The sequence below is a fragment of the Cervus elaphus genome, chromosome 5, assembly GCF_910594005.1.
Source record: "Cervus elaphus chromosome 5, mCerEla1.1, whole genome shotgun sequence".
NCBI classification, from domain to species: domain Eukaryota; kingdom Metazoa; phylum Chordata; class Mammalia; order Artiodactyla; family Cervidae; genus Cervus; species Cervus elaphus.
In genome coordinates this window covers 27,380,268-27,398,464 of record NC_057819.1, presented here as the reverse complement: position 1 = coordinate 27,398,464, position 18,197 = coordinate 27,380,268, and the positions used below count along the sequence as shown (strand labels likewise).

At 47.5% G+C, this 18,197-nt stretch overlaps 1 protein-coding gene across 1 annotated transcript in view; it reads left to right on the top strand.

Annotated features, from left to right (window-relative positions):
• Nucleotides 1-18,197, top strand: part of GALNT9 (polypeptide N-acetylgalactosaminyltransferase 9) — a 119,734-nt gene that overhangs the window by 75,232 nt on the left and 26,305 nt on the right. The window lies entirely within an intron of this gene.

Genomic DNA, 18,197 nt, shown 5'->3' with positions numbered 1-18,197 from the left:
GCTTGGTCATGGATCCAAACTGTGAAGCAGGGCTCCCACGGCCTGTAAGTGACAGTTGGCCCACGGGCTCCGGCTGTGTGGGAGCAAGGCTGCCAGGGGCAGGAGAGCCAGAGCCTGACAGGCATGTAAACCCACACTGCCACCTCTGACCTCACTCCAGTGCCCTCCTGCCCCTCTTCAAAGAGGCCAAGACTCAGGATTTGGGGACAGCTAGTGAACTGACCAACTGCAGCAGTGGATGGGCCGGCCATGAGTCTCTCACCCACCAGCAACCAAGCCTGAGGTTCAGAGCTGTTTCTGATTTAAATAAGAGGAAGCCAGCATGGGCACTGACTTCCAATTTTTAGGACATAATTTGGGATAAGATTCATCATTAGCTGTGATGCTGCATCCTGATGATCTGACCAGGGTTCTCTGCCTCCCTAATCAATAAAAATTAATCAGTGGCTAAACAAAAAATTTAGGCAAAGCTTTGTTGGGGCTTCTGTGGCTACAGAAGGCAGTGAAAACAGCAACGGTTTCCCTAGCCTGCTCCCCGAGGTGGAGTGAGCTGAGCTGGCTCCCTATATGCGGTGAGGGTAGGGGTGTGTCCAAAGGTTCAGGATGGAGGGGTGGCTTAGGTGGTCTGTCCACCCCGTAGGTGATGCTGTGTGCAGGGGGGCCAAGCACAGTACCCTGCTTTTGCTCCTGGCTCTTCAGAAGTGGCAGTTGGGTTTTAGTCTTTTTGTATCTTTTGTCCAGAATTTGCCCCAACTGGGCATACTCACAGTTATTTTTAGTCCCTTAGAGTTTCTTTGTGTTTTGTTGCCTGAGCAGACCTTTGTCCAGGCACAAGCACTGCAGCAAAGGGTCCCAGGTCCCAGCCGGTCTCACCGAGGCCCCAGGATGCTGACAGCCGCTCCACCACTCAGAGTGCCAAGCAGAGCAGGTTTGCAGGCAGAGCGGAGGGGCTGGGAGACCCACCACGAGGATGGAGCAGGTCCCTCAGCCTGGTTCTCAGACGCCAGCAGCATCAGAATCCCCTAGAGGCTCCTTCCAAATAGATCACTGAGCCCCATCCCAGACATGTGGATTCAGTATGCCAGGGTGGAGCCCAGGAATCTTCATTTCCAACAAATTCCCAGGGGCCACTGACTCCACTGGAACCCACTTTGAAAACCAGCTGCCCACCCCCCCAGCTGCCATTCTGGGGGCCGTGAACCAGCCAGGCTCGCATGCTGCTTGCTTTGCACAGGGCCTGGAGCATTACTGAGCTTACTTCATAAATATGGACAGAGGGGAAGGGGCCAGGGGCCAGGACTTGGGGTCTCCTGTGGCCAGGCTGTGCTGAGGTGGGGCTGATCTGATTGATTTGGGGTCCTTGGGCTTTTATGTTTTGTTTCTGGAGTTTCATTTAGGTGTTTATTTGTCTGTGGAGACTTTATTTACAGAAAAGATTATTTAAGACTTATGTTTTAAAATTTGTAAAGAGTTTATTGAAGTTACACTTTTCCAAACCTGTCTGTTTTAAGGTTTTAAAGTGAAACCTAGAGATCATATTATTATGGTTATAAATATAAAAAAAGATCACTCAGCTTCCCCTTTTCTTTGATTAATGTTTGATTAACTCAGATTGAATAGATTAAACACTATTAAGCAATGATCAGTTCCATTTCTGCCTAGTTAAATTCCCTTGAACCTTTTAAAATGACACTTACAAATGTGGCATATTTTCTTTTCTCTTTAAGCACTTTGAAGGCCTGATGTCACTGCAGAAGCTCCCCTAAGTGCTTACAAAATTCTCCTGTGTCTGGTATATCAAACTTATACCACATCTCAAATTCTCTGAAGCCTTTCAGGATTGTTTGCAAATGTTTTAAATTCTCTGACAAGGTCCAATTTTAAACCACAAATTTAGAATCAACCCTCAATTATACATGTTAAAATGGAATCACAGGGTTAATCTGGTAGTCTTCAATATGCTGACTTTTCAGCATTAAAGATCAAACCTTTTCAAATGATTCTTGAACCTGACAGGTAGCGACAGTTCTCTGTATTTGGTCTATTCCTCCTTCTCTACGTTGGATTCTAATCCGTCCTGGAGTTAGATGATGTTAGCTCAGGGAGCAAGGTCAGAGTCCCGAGGAAGCTACAGTGGTCCTGGGGGATGCGGGAGCCTGGCTGCTGCCCTTGACACTCAAACTGGGTGGGGGGAACATGATGCTCAGTGGACAGGCACCTGGGCAGAGGGATCCCCTCCCAACAAGGATGAACCACCACTGGAGACGCAAGGCATGCATGCGGGGCTGGGCAGAGGAGAAGCACCCCCACGACCTTTCACTTCCTGGCTCCTTGAAACCAAACTCAGCTGGCAGCTGAGGGCAGGAAGGGACCCACCTGGAAGGGCAGTTGGGATTGGCTTGCCTGCCAAGTCAGGTGGGACCATCCAGGGATTGTGGGCCATGAGAGGCAGGAGGAGGAATTTGAGGGCAGGGACCACAGGGGGGCTTTGCAGTGGCTCAAGTCAGGGGCAGTGCAGGGTCAGGCAGAAGCCAGCCTGGGCGAGCCGACAGGGGAGGGAGAAACAGGGTGGATCTGGTCCAGGCGAGCAGGCACCAGGTGTCTGGGGGCCGGATGAGGGCGACAACTGTATCCTGCAACCGCAGGGAGAGAAGTCAGGCTGGACGCCATCACCTGAATCTAAGAAGCAGGCCGTGTAGTGGGTAAGGTAGGGGTGGGGTCTATCTAAGACCCCTGAACTTTCCAAATGAGAACTGGACAAGGGGGGTGGGGAAGGTACTGCCCTGGGTGCTGCCAGGTAGGCACCTGGGAGAGGGCGATGGAGAAACGGGCACGTCTCCATGTCTGGTGGTGCATGGAGCACCAGGAAGACTGGTGGGAATATCCTCCTAGAGAACGGGAAAGGAGGTGAGCTTCCACAGGGAGGTGGAGGGACATCTCCTGAGGAGAGGCAGGAGCTGGAGGCCGGGGTACCTAACCGTGGGCACCAGACACCCTGCTGGGAAGAGAGGGCACAGGGCTGGGGAGACAGAGGGGACAGGCAGTGGAATGACCCGCACATAACACCAGCAGTGCCCATGCACACCACGGATAGTGTGCCTCCCACAGTAGGGGGGCTCCTGGAAGTGGGGTAGCTGTCCAGCACTCCTGGGGGACAGCTGAGGCTGTGTGGGGCACACCGGGTGCTGACAGGCTCAGGGGGAGGGCAGAGCGGGGGAGTCCCCCGGTCCTGGCTGGTGAGGCAGGAGGGGGGTCCAGGTGTGGACACTCCCCTGCACCCACCATGCTTCGTGAACACACAGTGACCACTGCAGGTTTGGCCATTAGACAGCAGGGGAGGGCCAGGACGATGTTCAAGTGGGTGGCTCCTAGCAGGTGGTTACAGTGACAAGGGATGGGGAGGCCAGGGGTTATCTTTGCAGGAAGGTAGGAAGCTTCGGAGATATTGAAGAAGGGGAATCCAGCAAAAGGGGAGCAGCACCAGGCTTTGTCTGTCTCTGGTGCTTTGACCACAGGTAGGTCCCCAGTGCCCCTGACCTGGGTCTCCACTTTGTAAACGGGGCTCTGGGCTCTGCCCTGGGCAGGTCCTCCTCACTGTGGGGGAGGTGCTGGGGTTGGCGCTGCGGGTGGGACACCAGGGGCCAGTTCACTAACTGAGTTGAGGCAAGTGTAGGTGTAGGTATGGATTTGGTGTGGAGGTGAGTGTGGACTCGCATGTAAATAAGGATGTAGCTCTAGATATGGGTGTAGTTATTCCATCCCATTCAGATATAGATCTGAATACAAATATAGATAACCTGGTATGCAGATACAAACCTAGCTGACAGAGCTAGACATACATATACAATATTTGTTTTTGTTGTTGTTTAGTTGCTAAGTTGTGACCAACTCTTTTGCAACCCCATGGACTGTAGCCCTCCAGGCTCCTCTGTCCATGGGATTTCCCAGGCAAGAATACTGGAGTGGATTGCCATTTCCTTCTCCAGGGGATCTTCCCCACCCAGGGACCGAACCTGCATCTCCTGCATTAGCAGGCAGATTCTTACCACTGGCAGGTGGATTCTTCTACCATTTATGTAAAGTAACATGGTATGCTGTGCTTCTTCTGTGCTTAGTCACTCAGTCGTGTCTGACTCTTTGCGACCCCATGGACTGTAGCCCACCGGGCTCCTCTATCCATGGGGATTCTCCAGGCAAGAATACTGTAGTGGGTTGCCAAGCCCTCCTCCAGGGGATCTTCCCAACCCGGGGATCAAACCCAGGTCTCCTGTGTTGCAGGCAGATTTCTTTACCATCTGAGCCACCAGGAAAGCCCACAAGAAATTTAAGACCCTCTGATTAAAATCTGTCTGTACCCTCCTCCTGGGCTTCCTTGGTGACTCATGAGTGCGTACTAAGTCGCTTCAGTTGTGTCTGACTCTTTGCAACCCCGTGGACTGTAGCCTGCCAAGCTCCTCTGTCCATGGGATTCTCCAGACAAGAATATTGGAGTGGCTTGCCATTCCCTTCTTCAGGGGATCTTCCCTGGGATCGAACCCAGGTCTCCTGCATTGCAGGCAGATTTTTTACCATCTGAGCCACTAGGGAAACCCATGAATACTGGAGTGGGTGGCCTATCCCTTCTTCAGGGGATCTTCCTGACCCAGGAATTGAACCGGGGTCTCCTGCATTGCAGGTGGATTCTTTCCCAGCTGAGCTACCATAAAATATTACTTTACGTAAATCACACATACTTGTGTATATTAAGTGTCCAGATGTGTGCATGTATGCATATATATTTTTTAATATTTTTTAGTTAGATATATTCTTTTTTATATTTTTTCCATTATGCTTTATCCCAAGACATTGAATATAGTTCTTTGTGCTCTACAATAGAACATTTTTATTTATCCACTCTGTATTTAATAGTTTGCTTCTGCTAATCCCAAACTCCCAACCCATCCTTCTTCCTCCCTCCACCCCCGTTGGCAACCACAAGCCTGTTCTCTATGTCTATGAGTCTGTTTCTGCTTTGTAGATATGTTCATTTTATTGTATTTTAGATTCCACATATGTGTGTTTGTGCTCAGTCGTGTCTGATTCTTTGCAACCCCATGGACTGTAGCCCACCAGGCTTCTCTGTCCACGGGATTCTCCAGGCAAGAATACAGGAGTGGGTTGCCACTTCCTTTGCCAAGGGAGCTTCCCAACCCAGGGATCGAACCGGAGTCTCTTGAATCTCCTGCATAGGCAGGCAAATTCTTTACCATTGAGCCACCTGGGATGCCAGGTTCCACATATAAGTGCTGTTATATGGTATTTATCTTTTTCTGATTTACTTCATTTAGTATAATAACCTTCAGTTCCATCCATGTTGTTACAAATGGCATTACTTCATTCTTTTTATGGCTGAGTAATATTCCATTGTATATATATGCCACATCTTCTTTATCCATTCATCTGTCAACGGATATTTCGGTTGTTTCCATGTCTTGGCTATTATGAATAGTGCTGCTATGAACACAGGGATGCATGTATCTTTTTGAATTATAGTTTTGTCCAGATATATGCCCAGGAGTGGGATTGCTAGATCATATGGTAGTTCTATTTTTATAAAGTTTTATTATTGACCAGATTTAAGGTAGCTTGCCAGGAAACAGAAAAATCCCAGCAAGATAAAGTAAATTATAAATAGCAAGAAGAAGAAAGAAAAAATCAGGCAGCGACATGAAAGAGAGGCAGGACCTCCAGGGGCGAGGCTGGTGGCTGGGATCAAGGACCCCAGGACAGTGACTCACCCCGGTCCAGGAGGAGCAGGCTGTCCTCACAGCAGGCGGGGCCTGGGGGTGGGGAGGGCCAGCGAGAGGCCTGAGCGATGCCCACCCTGTGGTTTGCAGGCTGCCCTGTGCTGTTAACAGACAGCGGCAGGATACCCGTGGGCCTGAGGGCAGCAGTTCTACTGTCTGTCACTGGCCTGGGGGGCTCCTGCCCAGTCCTGAGTTTTAGGGTGGGGTCTCCCTACAAACCCAGCAGCCCATGGACCACAGCAGGCTGCAGAGGAGTAAAGGGCAAGCCCAGGCCTTGGGGGGGGGGGGTCAGAATGAACAGGCGTGCCCCCCCGCCCCGTTTAGGGCAGAGATAAGACTCATTTCAAGTGACCTTCCCTGAGTGCCATTCTCCGTGGAGCCGCTGTTGAACATCACACAGCAATGTGTCCCCATGGCCATCGCTGACCCGAAGCACTAGAGCAGTTCCACACACCGCCACTAGGGGGCGAGGTGGGCCCCTCTGTCCTCTTAGTCCCCAGTCTGGAGGCTGTGCCCGCTGGGTCCCCTGTAGGCTGCACGCCCAGCTCCCGGAGAGGCTCTGGTAGGGCCGGGCTGCGCATGCCTCCCCCTTACTTGGGGCTCCAGTTCCTGCCCCGATAGGCCCTCGGTGCTTCCAGAGGCTTCTGGGGAGAGGCCTGTGCCCTGTGCATGCCATCCCCCATACACCTCGATTCTTGCTGGTGGCTGGCTGCCTCCTGAGCATTGTCTTCCTCACAGCCTGGCTCATCGGTGACCCCTCCAGTCTTGCACCCCGTGTTTGAAATGACTAGAGCAGTTTCTGTTCTGGTGGAGGGTGCCTCCCAGCCCTGGGCATCCACCTCCCAGAAAAGCCACGTCCCTGGAAGATGGGGGCCTCGGTAGAAGGCATGAAGAGGGGCAGGAAGTGAATGGAAGGTGGGCCCGAAGCTCAGGAAGGAGGCTGGACCGAGAATCCACCCTGAGGGATGCCAGCATGGGAGTCAGGTCAGGGAAAGCGGCTGGTTCCTGTATTTTCTCTCCCCTCCGCCACCCCCGCCAGCTCAGGTCTGCAGCTCAGGGGCTTTGTCAAAAGTAAGCACTGGACCACCCTCTCCCACATTGATACATAAATTATCTGCCACCCTAAAGTGCCCCCTCTCTCTTTTAACTTGATTATTTCAAGTGGAAAAGTCTCAGATGAATTCTAGATTCCATCTCCCATTTGAGTGGATCCAGGGCCCCTCCCACTGGACACCAGCTCCTCCCCTCACCCAGGGCCCACCTTGATGCCTCCACCCTGGTCTTGGCTAATTCATCTGTGAGATCCCGCTGACATCAGACCATCAGAGCCCAGGGAGGCTGAACTTGACCTCCAAACGAGGGAACCCAGCTGGCCCCATATGTTACCCATTGAGCCGATATTTAGAGGCTGTGGGTCAAAGAGGCATTTGCTTGCAACCTCCTGGGCTGTAATGCGTCCCATCTAGCACCGTGGGTGTTCAGCTGTGTGGCAAGGCCCTGGGGTGAAGGGTGTGAACAGTTGGATGAGCTAGCAGGGCTCCCCCAGGAGAAAACAAGGATAGGCAGGCACACACTAACGAAGCTCTTTCTATGCCTGTCGACCTTTTGAAATGAACATAGGACACACAGACATGTGCCCCCAGCTACAGCTAGTCTATGTGTCAGTTACTCTTGCTGTGTAACAAACAGTCCACAATTTCAGTTCAGTTCAGTTGCTCAGTTGTGTCCGACTCTGCGACCCCATGAACCGCAGCATGCCAGGCCTCCCTGTCCATTACCAACTCCTGGAGTCCACCCAAACTCACGTCCATTGAGTTGGTGATGCTATCCAACCATCTCATCCTCTGTCGTCCCCTTCTCCTCCTGCCCTCAATCTTTCCCAGCATCAGGGTCTTTTCAAATAAGTCAGCTCTTCACATCAGATGGCCAAAGTATTGGAGTTTCAGCTTCAATATCAGTCCTTCCAGTGAACACCCAGGACTGATCTCCTTTAGGATGGACTGGTTGGATCTCCTTGCAGTCCAAGGGACTCTCAAGGGTCTTCTCCAACACCACAGTTCAAAGGCATCAATTGTTTGGTGCTCAGCTTTCAGAGGCTTAAAATTACCCTCTTATTTTGCTCACAGTTTGGTGGGTCAGGAGTTTGGGAAGGGCTCAGCTTATGATTTCTCACCTGTGTGCTGTCAGAAGGTGGCCAGGCTGCATTCATCCAAAAGCCCAGCAGGACACGGCATCTGAGGTAGATGCTGCCCGTCTTAGAGTTCAGCTGGGGCCGTAGGCGACAGTGCCTCCCTGTGGCCTTGCCATAGCTGGACTTCCTCACACGTGGTGGCCCCAGGCCCCAGCATCCATGTACCAACAGAAAAGGCAGACAGGAGTGGTGGAAGCACACACAAGCCAGACCAGATCCGAGGCTCAGAAGAGGGACTCAGGACAGTAAGAGAGTCCAGGGATTTTGCACTCTTCTTTAACTCCCAATGTCATGGTCTCCTCTTTGCTTGTTCAACAGGTTGAGGCTTTTCACACACACACACACCCCCCCACCACCTTCCCTAGGTGTGACCTTGGGCACTTTCCTCCCTCTGCTTCAATCCACTCATCCAAAAGTGTGATTTTGAGAAAGCCTGGGGCCTGAGATGCTGCACCTGAACCATAGCATACAAAGAAACTATAAGGAACTAAAAATAACTGCACCCATGCTTCAGTTCAGTTCAGTTCAGTCGCTCAGTCGCGTCCGACTCTTTGTGACCCCATGAATCACAGCACACCAGGCCTCCCTGTCTATCACCAACTCCCAGAGTCTACCCAAACCCATGCCCATCCAGTCGGTGATGCCATCCAGCCATCTCATCCTCTGTCGACCCCTTCTCCTCCTGCCCCCAATCCCTCCCAGCATCAGGGTCTTTTCCAACGAGTTAACTCTTCGCATCAGATGGCCAAAGTATTGGGAGTTTCAGCTTCAACATCAGTCCTTCCAATGAACACCCAGGACTGATCTCCTTTAGGATGGACTGGTTGGATCCCCTTGCAGTCCAAGGGACTCTCAAGAGTCTTCTCCAACACCGTAGTTCAAAAGCATCAATTTTTCGGCGTTCAGCCTTCTTCACAGTCCAACTCTCATGCTTAGTTCGGGTCAAATTATGAACAGTAAGATACAAAAAGGCCACAAACCAACTGCCATTTCTGAGGCAGCAAAAGCAGTGTCCTGCCCACGATCCCTGCACATAGCATCACCTTGGGGGTGGGCAGACCACCTAAGCCATCCCTCCAGCCCCACCCACCAATCCACCCCCACCCTCACCCTATCTATAGGAGCAGCAAGGGCACGGATCATTGGTTCTCACTCCCTGGTGCCTCAGCGCGAGTCCTAACAAAGCCTTGCCTGAATTTCTCATCTGGCCTCTTATCAATGTCTGATGATTAAAGAGTCCGAGGACCTAGGTCGGTATCAAGCCCACCTGGAGTTGGGCTCCTCCCCAGTCTGCACCCTTCTTGTTCACGCTACACAGAAGCCAAGAGAGGGCGCTCTTTCATCATCACCCTGAGGATCCCAAACTTCCTCCCACGGTGTGTGACGCTCCCCATCCCGCTCCCTGTGTCCCAGTGCCCACCCTCTTACTATCCGCACCACCTTCGGGCCTCCACCTTCCCTGGTTCGAGCCGGAGCCTTCCCTTACTCAGCGCAAAGAGCCCCACCCCGCCTGATTGCCCCGCCCCGCCCCACTTCGCCCCCCAAAGCTAATCCTTGTCTTTTCACTCTTTGGCGCTACGTGGATCTATCCATCACTGTCTCATCTCGTTTATTAGCTTACGTTTTACTGCGGCTCTCCTCCCCTCCCTCACTGGTTGGGATGTAAGTCGATGTTCGCTGGGTTGGGTCCCATTCACTGCTGCATGCGACCGGCCTTCAGTGTTTGGTTTACTTACAGAATAAAAGATGAATCATCCGTTCTAAGTGCTGGGTTCCGGGGCATCAAAGGGAGGCGAGGTGTTCATTGGCTGAACAATCTCCTGTTGAGGAATAGAGTGTCGACCACCGTCCTAGGTGCTGGGGATTCAGCAGGGCACACGCGTCCAGTCGCTTCATTCCCAGTGTAATGATACCTGGGATCATGGAGGCTGTCATTTTAAATGGGATGATCGGGGAAGGGGGTACTGAGATGGTGACATCTTAGCAGATGTGAAGGAGGAGGGGAAGAAGTTATGCAACGATAGGGAAGTGTTCCCCGGAGGAGGAGAAAACCTCAAGTGCAAAGGCCCTGCGGCAGGAGTGTGCCCCCCCCCGGCTGACACCCTGAGTGGCCCCGGGCCGTGTACTCCTCCGGCCTTCCCAGGACCCCTGGCTCCCACTCAGACAGGCCTGGCAGCCACACTTTCTGATCCGCCATTAACACAGGTGGCCACACAGCCCTTCTGATCGATTCAGTCCAATTAGAGGAGTAATTCTGTGGTCTCGGGGCCAATTTACATTTCTGTGATTGTAAAACTGCCAACTGCTCAGCCCCTAATGAGGAAAGTCCTAGAGCCAATTAGGTGGAAATGAATCCGTTGCGTCCATTAGGTTTAATAAAGGTCAGGACAGAATCAAACGGGGAGCGCCTGCTCAGGAAAGCTCTGCAGCGCAGAAATTGGAAATCGTTTGTGTCTTTATTTTAAAATGTTCCCAGTCACTGCCTCCCCCACAGTGTTACAGGCAAACCTTGAGGCACTGAGGGTAATTGCTGCACCTTCAACTCCAACCCTTTGAGGGGCTGCCTTAGCGCTACACCATCTGGGGCCGGGGGTGGTTTACCTGTTCTCCAGGAGTGGACCCAGAGCAGGGAAGTGGCCTGGTTACTGGTGGAGGAAGACACCGAGGCGGGGGTGGTGGGGGGCTGGTCCCTGATCTTCCTCAGTGAGGGCGGTGAACAGACTGTGAAGGCCCATTGCAGTTCTGCTTCAGGAAGGGCTTATTCTAGTCACGAGTGGGTCTATCTGCCTGCTAGGTGAGGATGAATGCAAGCAGGGGAGGGAAAGTCTCGACCCACTGAATGTCCTGGGAGAAAACCCTGGACGACATGGGGTCTTCAAAAGGGCCCTTGAGGCTTGCATTTGGAGGCAATCTCTGCCTGTTAGGCACCTGGGCCACCTCTGAACCTCGGTTCCCACATTCGTCCCCCAGGGGCACACAGAACGTGACTCCTGGGGCCATCTGGGGATTAAATGAAAGGTAACCGGCATGGGATAGTGCTCATTGTTTGCGCAAGCATTTCTGCAATACTATTTTCTTCCCTGTATGAGAGCGACTTTCATTAGAAAAACTCAAGGTCAGCTAATGGGAACAAAATTACGTCATCCAGGATTCTGTCTCTGCCTTTGCTGGAGTGGACATCTTCCTAGAGGTCCCTTGTGTGTGTCTAAACGGTCTCCCCTTGTGCACAGGTACACGTACACATGATGTGCACATGCTTGCTTGTTTTCTTTGTGTACATTTCTTGAAAGCCTGATGCCATGCATGTCCTTTGTTCACCTGCTGTAGCAGTTACTTGATAGTGGGGCTCCATGACCGGGCAGCCCCTACAGCCCACGCAGCCCTGAAATCGTGTTCTCTTGTCTGGATCTTTCTTCAGCTCTCAGTATCTCCTCGGGATAAAATTTCTAGAAGTAGAATTGCTAGGTCACCTGAAACACATGTTTTTATGGTCTTTGATACCATTTGCCAAATCCTCCTCTATGCATGTGTGTATACATGTCTATGTGTGGTGTATGGGGGTCTATGTCTGTGTGGGGTGTGTGTGATGTGTGGTGTGAGGCATGTGTCTGTATATCTACATGTCTGTGATGTGTAGGGCTGAGTGGTGTGTGTCTGTGTATGTGGGTTGTGTGTGTGGGATGTATGTGTGTGATTTGTGGTGTGTAGGTGGTGTGAGCATGTGTGTGAGCGCTCAGTCCCGTCTGACTCTTTGCCACCCCATGGACCACAGCACACCAGGCTCCTCTGTCAAAGAATTTTCCAGGCAACAACACTGGATTTGGCTACCATTTCCTCCTCCAGAGGTGGTATGTGTGTGTTCTCAAATGGTACATGATGAGATAGTTTCCTGGGCATATAACACACATGTGTGTGTGTGCTAAGTCACTTCAGTCATGGCCGACTCTTTGTGACTCTGTGGACCATAGTAAGTCCATAAGTTCCTGAGGCTCCTCTGTCCACCTGATTCTCCAGGCAAGGATACTGGAGCCTCGATTAAATACTTGTTGTTGTTCAGTCGCTAAGTCATGTCTGACTCTTTGTGACCCAATAGACTGCAGCACGCCAGGCTTCTCTGTCCTTCACTGTCTCCCGGAGTTTGCTCAAATTTCTGTCCACTGAGGTGGTGATGCTGTCTCACTGTTTCATCCTCTACTGCCCTCTTCTCTCATTAAATATAATCGTCCTTTTTTCACATATGAAAGACACACAGGGAATGTTTTGTTGGTTAACTTGCATTTCTTCAATTACTAATGAGCTTAAACATTTTTGGACATTTGTTGACCATATGTTTTTCTTTCTTTGCTAATATTTTCTTGTGGCATCTTGTGGTAGATTTTAAGAGCACTTTATACAGTAGGGATATTGATGCTTTATTGTGTGAGACAAATGCTTTCCTTGTTCTTAATTTTATGATGTTGACTTTTTATATAGATAATTTTTGAATGTAAATATCTACTTTTTTTAATGACATGAATTTGCTCTCCTTCTTAGAAAGGCCTATTTGAAAGACTATTTAACCACATCTCCTTCTGACACTTTATAGTTCCTTTTTTACATTAAAAGCTTTAATCCATTTGGAATATGTTCATTATATAAGTAAGGTTGTGATCTGCCTTTATATCGTTTTTAAATGGTAGACTAACTCTTTTCATATTATCCATTAAATAGTCCACCCCTTCCCACTGATGGGAAAGGTGCTCTTTATATATTCTAAGTGCTTCTAGAAGTGTTTATATCTATTTTAAACTTTCTATTCTTAGCCTGCTGCTTTATAAAATATGCTGATGTCTAGCAGTTGAATGCATCCTCATTATTTTTATTTATTTTATTATTATTTTTGGTTGTGCTGGGTTTTCATAGCTGCACGCAGGCTTTCTCTAGTTGCAGAGAGCAGGGGCTACTCTCTTGTTGTGGAGCACAGGCTTTAGGGTGTCTGGGCTTCGGTAGTTGTAGCATGTGGGCTCAACAGTTGTGGCTCGCAGGCTATAGATCGCAGGCACAGTAGTTGTGGCACGTGAGCTAAGTTGTTCTGAGGCATGTGGGATCTTTCCAGACCAGGGATCGAACCCATGTTCCCTGCATTGTCAGATGGATTCTTATCCACTGTGTGTGTGTTCAGTTACCAAGTCATATCTGACTCTGAGATCCCCATGGACTGCAGCACACCAGGCCTCCCTATCCTTCACCATCTCCTGGAGTTTGTCCAAGTTCAGGTCTATTGAATCCATTGATGCCATCCAACCATCGCATCCTCTGTCACCCTCTTCTCCTTCTGCCTTCAATCTTTCCCAACATCAGGGTCTTTTCCAGTGGGTCAGCTTATCCACTGTACCACCAGGGAAGTCCATGTAACCTCATTTTTATTTTAGAATCTTTCTGGCTGCTCTCTTGTTTTTCCTCTTTTGTATGAACTTTAGAAACATTTTATCAAACTCTGGTCCACCTGTACATCAGTTGAGTTTAGTATCACACAGGAATGGATGGGAAGATAGTCCTGGGCCCTGAATCCCTTGTGTTCTGTGACCCTTTGCCTTGTATTCTTCTTGAGTCCTGGTTTAGGTGATCAACCTGAGGCTTAGCTTACAGATCTAGAAAGTGCTTGGGTTCTTTTATGTGGCCTCACCTGATCTGGAAGTCCTGTTGGATACCTGGTGGGGCTGCTCATCAACCCTCCAGATCTCCTCAGATCTCAACCACTTTGCTATATCCTCCTCATCCTGCCTTGTGTTCTGGGTAATTTCCTCAGCTCCATATTCCAATAAATAAATTCTACCTTTAGCCATGTCCAGGTGACTATTTAAGCCACCTCTTTAGCTTTGGATTTTTATTTCAATTAATATGCTTTATGACATCTTCCATTAGTGCTTTTCATATCTGGTTGTTCTTTTCTATAACAGCCTGTTTCTGTTTTTTTTTTTTTTTTAACTTTATTTTTATTAGTTGGAGGCTAATTACTTTACAATATTGTAGTGGTTTTTGCCATACATTGACATGAATCAGCCATGGATTTACATGTGTTCCCCATCCTGATTCCTCCTCCCGCCTCTCTCCCCATCCCATCCCTCTGGGTCTTCCCAGTGCACCAGCTCTGAGCACTTGTCTCATGCATCCAACCTGGGCTGGTGATCTGTTTCACCCTTGATAGTATACTTGTTTCAATGCTATTCTCTCAGAACATCCCACCCTCGCCTTCTCCCACAGAGTCCAAAAGTCTGTTCTATACATCTGTGTCTCTTTTTCTGTCCTGCATATAGGGTTATCATTACCATCTTTTAAAATTCCATATATATGCATTAGTATACTGTATTGGGCTTTATCTTTCTGGCTTACTTCACTCTGTATAATGGGCTCCAGTTTCATCCATCTCATTAGAACTGATTCAAAGGAATTCTTTTTAATGGCTGAGTAATATTCCATGGTGTATATGTACCATAGCTTCCTTATCCATTCATCTGCTGATGGGCATCTAGGTTGCTTCCATGTCCTGGCTATTATAAACAGTGCTGCGATGAACATTGGGGTGTACGTGTCTCTTTCAGATCTGGTTTCCTCGGTGTGTATGCCCAGGAGTGGGATTTCTGGGTCATATGGCAGTTCTATTTCCAGTTTTTTAAGGAATCTCCACACTGTTCTCCATAGTGGCTGTACTAGTTTCATTCCTACTAACAGTGTAAGAGGGTTCCCTTTTCTCCACACCCTCTCTGGCATTTATTGCTTGTAGACTTTTGGATAGCAGCCATCCTGACTGGCGTGTAATGGTACCTCATTGTGATTTTGATTTGCATTTCTCTGATAATGAGTGGTGGTGAGCATCTTTTCATGTGTATGTTAGCCATCTACATGTCTTCTTTGGAGAAATGTCTGTTTAGTTCTTTGGCCCATTTTTTGATTGGGTCATTTATTTTTCTGGAATTGAGCTGCAGGAGTTGCTTGTGTATTTTTGAGATTAATCCTTTGTCTGTTGCTTCATTTGCTATTATTTTCTCCCAATCTGAGGGCTGTCTTTTCACCTTACTTATAGTTTCCTTTGTTGTGCAAAAGCTTTTAAGTTTCATTAGGTCCCATTTGTTTATTTTTGCTTTTATTTCCAATATTCTGGGAGGTGGGTCATAGAGGATCCTGCTGTGATTTATGTCGGAGAGTGTTTTGTCTATGTTCTCCTCTAGGAGTTTTATAGTTTCTGGTCTTAAATTAAGATCTTTAATCCATTTTGTGTATGATGTTAGAAAGTGTTCTAGTTTCATTCTTTTATAAGTGGTTGACCGGTTTTCCCAGCACCACTTGTTAAAGAGGTTGTCATTTTTCCATTGTATATCCTTGCCTCTTTTGTCGAAGATAAGTTGTCCATAGGTACGTGGATTTATCTCTGGGCTTTCTATTCTGTTCCATTGATCTATATTTCTGTCTTTGTGCCAGTACCATACTGTCTTGATGACTGTGGCTTTGTAGTAGAGCCTGAAGTCAGGCAGGTTGATTCCTCCAGTTCCATTCTTCTTTCTCAAGATTGCTTTGGTTATTTGAGATTTTTTGTATTTCCATACAAATTGTGAAATTGTTTGTTCTGTTTTTGTGAAAAATACCATTGGTAGCTTGATAGGGATTGCATTGAATCTATAGATTGCTTTGGGTAGTATAGTCATTTTCACAATATTGATTCTTCCAATCCATGAACACAGTATACTTCTCCATCTATTTGTATCCTCTTTGATTTCTTTCATCAGTGTTTTATAGTTTTCTATGTATAGGTCTTTTGTTTCTTTAGGTAGATATGCTCCTAAGTATTTTATTCTTTTTGTTGCAATGGTGAATGGTATTGTTTCCTTAATTTCTCTTTCTGTTTTCTCATTGTTAGTGAATAGGAGTGCAAGGGATTTCTGTGTGTTAATTTTATATCCTGCAACATTACTGTATTCATTGATTAGCTTTAGTAATTTTCTGGTAGAGTCTTTAGGGTTTTCTATGTAGAGGATCATGTCTTCTGCAAACAGTGAGAGTTTTACTTCTTCTTTTCCTATCTGGATTCCTTTTATTTCTTTTTCTGCTCTGATTGCTGTGGCCAACATTTCCAAAACTATGTTAAATAGTAGTGGTGAGAGTGGGCACCCTTTTCTTGTTCCTGACTTTAAGGGAAATGCTTTCAATTTTTCACCATTGAGGATAATGTTTGCTGTGGGTTTGTAATATATAGCTTTTATTATGTTGAGGTATGTTCCTTCTATTCCTGCTTTCTGGAGAGTTTTTATCATAAATGGATGTTGAATTTTGTCAAAGGCTTTTTCTGCATCTATTGAGATAATCATATGGTTTTTATCTTTCAATTTGTTAATGTGGTGTATTACATTGATTTGTGGATATTAAAGAATCCTTGCATTCCTGGGATAAAGCCCACTTGGTCATGATGTATGATCTTTTTAATATGTTGTTGGATTCTGTTTGCTAGAATTTTGTTAAGGATTTTTGCATCTATGTTCATCAGTGATATTGGCCTGTAGTTTTCTTTTTCGTGGCATCTTTGTCTGGTTTTGGTTTAGGGTGATGGTGGCCTCATAGAATGAGTTTGGAAGTTTGCCTTCTGCAATTTTCTGGAAGAGTTTGAGTAAGATAGGTGTTAGCTCTTCTCTAAAGTTTTGGTAGAATTCAGCTGTGAAGCCATCTGGTCCTGGGCTTTTGTTTGCTGGAAGATTTCTGATTACAGTTTCGATTTATGTGCTTGTGATGGGTCTGTTAAGATCTTCTATTTCTTCCTGGTTCAGTTTTGGAAAGTTATACTTTTCTAAGAATTTGTCCATTTCTTCTAAGTTGTCCATTTTATTGGCATAGAGCTGCTGGTAGTAGTCTCTTATGATCCTTTGTATTTCAGTGTTGTTTGTTGTGATCTCTCCATTTTCATTTCTAATTTTGTTGATTTGGCCTTCTCCCTTTGTATAACTGCCTGTTTTGATTCCTAATCTCTTGTTCTTTATTGATGAATGCTTTCCCCTCATTCCTTCATCTCTGAAAATCTTAATAGTCTACTTAAGATCTTTTTAGTCACTCTTTTCTCTCTCTTTCCTTCGGTTTAAATTTGCCCATCTTTGGATTTGTTGATGACTCTCTTAGAGTTGGATTTCCTTGTGTGCCTTGAAATTTTTTGACAGCTCATCTTTCACGGGAGTTGTATTTTCACATCACACTCACTCGTTCTTGGAAGTTTCAGGTTATCTTGTCCAAGCACTCCCCAGATCAGAATTTAGTGGCTTAGCTTTTCTTTTTTCTTTTTATTGAACTCTAGTTTTCACCCTGAGGTCTCCTGTTTCATTTCTTATTCAGAGAACCAGCCTGATTCCAGGTGTTATGTACACCTTTGCTTCCTCTCTCAGTTGATTGTTTATGGCTGAAAACCAGGGAGCAATCAGAGCTGATTTGAGCTTCTACTCATAATCAGGGAGCCTAGTCTCAGCCCTGGTTTCCTGCAAGGATCCTGGCTACTCATTCAGCCCCTGTCTCCTCATAAGGCTTAGATGACTGTGCCTTAGAGCTTCAGCCTCACTACACCATCATGTTTTTGCTTTTTCTGAGCTAAGGGGAATTTCATCTTGTTTTCTAATATGTACTTTTAACTTTTAAAATCATTTTGCCTATCATTCTTATATGTTTTGGGGGGGGCAGGTAGGAAAGATTTCCATATTCATGATACTAACTTTCTGTTGTTTAGTCGCTAAGTCATGTTTGACTCTTTTGCAACCCCATGGTCTAGGACCCCTGCCAGGCGCCTCTGTCCACGGGATTTCCTAGGGAAGAATACTGGAGTGGGTTGCCATTTCTTTCTCCAGGGGATCTTCCCAACCCAGGTATCAAACCTGTGTCTCCTGCATTACAGGCAGATTCTTTACTACCAAGCCACCTGGGAAGCCCCATATTAACTAAATATCTCCTTTGTCATTTCTTCCAGCTACAGTGGGCTTGGGAATCATGACCTAAAAAGTACAGCCTCACTTATGTTTGAGGAGAGAAAAGTCAAGAAGATGTGGTCCCACCTTCAGTTAGTGTTCAAGAGACAGAGCTACTGAAATAGACGATTGTGCCAAGTGCTCGGAGTACTAATGAGAAGGGATAAGGGAGGGGTGAGAAGACTCAGCATTTAGCACATCTTTTCTCAAACTCCAGCAAACCTCTGAACTCCCCAAAGGGCTTGTTAA